The sequence below is a fragment of the Guillardia theta genome (genome assembly GCF_000315625.1).
Source record: "Guillardia theta CCMP2712 unplaced genomic scaffold GUITHscaffold_6, whole genome shotgun sequence".
Lineage (NCBI taxonomy): Eukaryota > Cryptophyceae > Pyrenomonadales > Geminigeraceae > Guillardia > Guillardia theta.
The window spans coordinates 421,448-422,299 of record NW_005434668.1 but is presented as its reverse complement, the minus strand read 5'-3'; positions in this window follow the sequence as shown (position 1 = coordinate 422,299).

Genomic DNA, 852 nt, shown 5'->3' with positions numbered 1-852 from the left:
GAAGAGACCGGGGGGAGGAGAGAGCAGGGAGAGGGAGGAGGAAGGAGAATGGAAAAAGTGCCTTTGAAAAGCTGATTTTTTCGAGCAGGACTTTGATCGACATCGGAGGATACAGGTTCCCTCGCTCCGTTCGGATGCCATTAACTACCCATCACGGGGATGCTGGGATGGAGCGGGGGATTGCAGGTACAGGAGGACAAGGAGCTCCCGGGGAACAGGAGGGGAAGAAAGGGCAGGAGCAGGAGCAGGAGCAGGAGCAGGAGCAGGAGCAGGAGCAGGAGCAGGAGCAGGAGCAGGCGCAGGCGCAGGCGCAGGCGCAGGCGCAGGAGCAGGAGCAGGAAATTTGTGCATCGCTGCTTCGGATGATGAGAAGCATGCGCGATGTAAATCATTCTTGTAGCGCGAGCCTGACGTTCTCCTCCTCCTCCTCCTCCTCCTCCTCCTCTCGCCTCCCAGGTTTCGGACCAGCACCTGCGCGTGTTCCCGGCTCAGCTCCGCCTCTTCCTCCTTTCTTCCTCTCCCTCGCCAACGTGAGCTCGGGAGGAGAGGAGGAGGTTGCCCCTGCTGGCGGCCTAAGGATGGCGCAGGTATCAGGAGATCATGGTCCGATAGGAAAGCCTGTCCCGGAACCCTCGTTCTCCTTCCTTACCTCCAACTCTACTGCAGAGCTCCAGGTCAACTTTGCCTCCCTCCTCCCTCCTCCCTTCCTTTTTTCTCTCTCCTCCTTTCACAATGCGCTCCCTTCCTCCTTTGCCTCTGGTTTCTTGTCTGATCGTCCTCTCCCTGTCGCTTCCATCCTCCTCCCCCCCCCCTCCACCGTCTTCGCCATCCTCATTCTCGATCAGCTCGGAG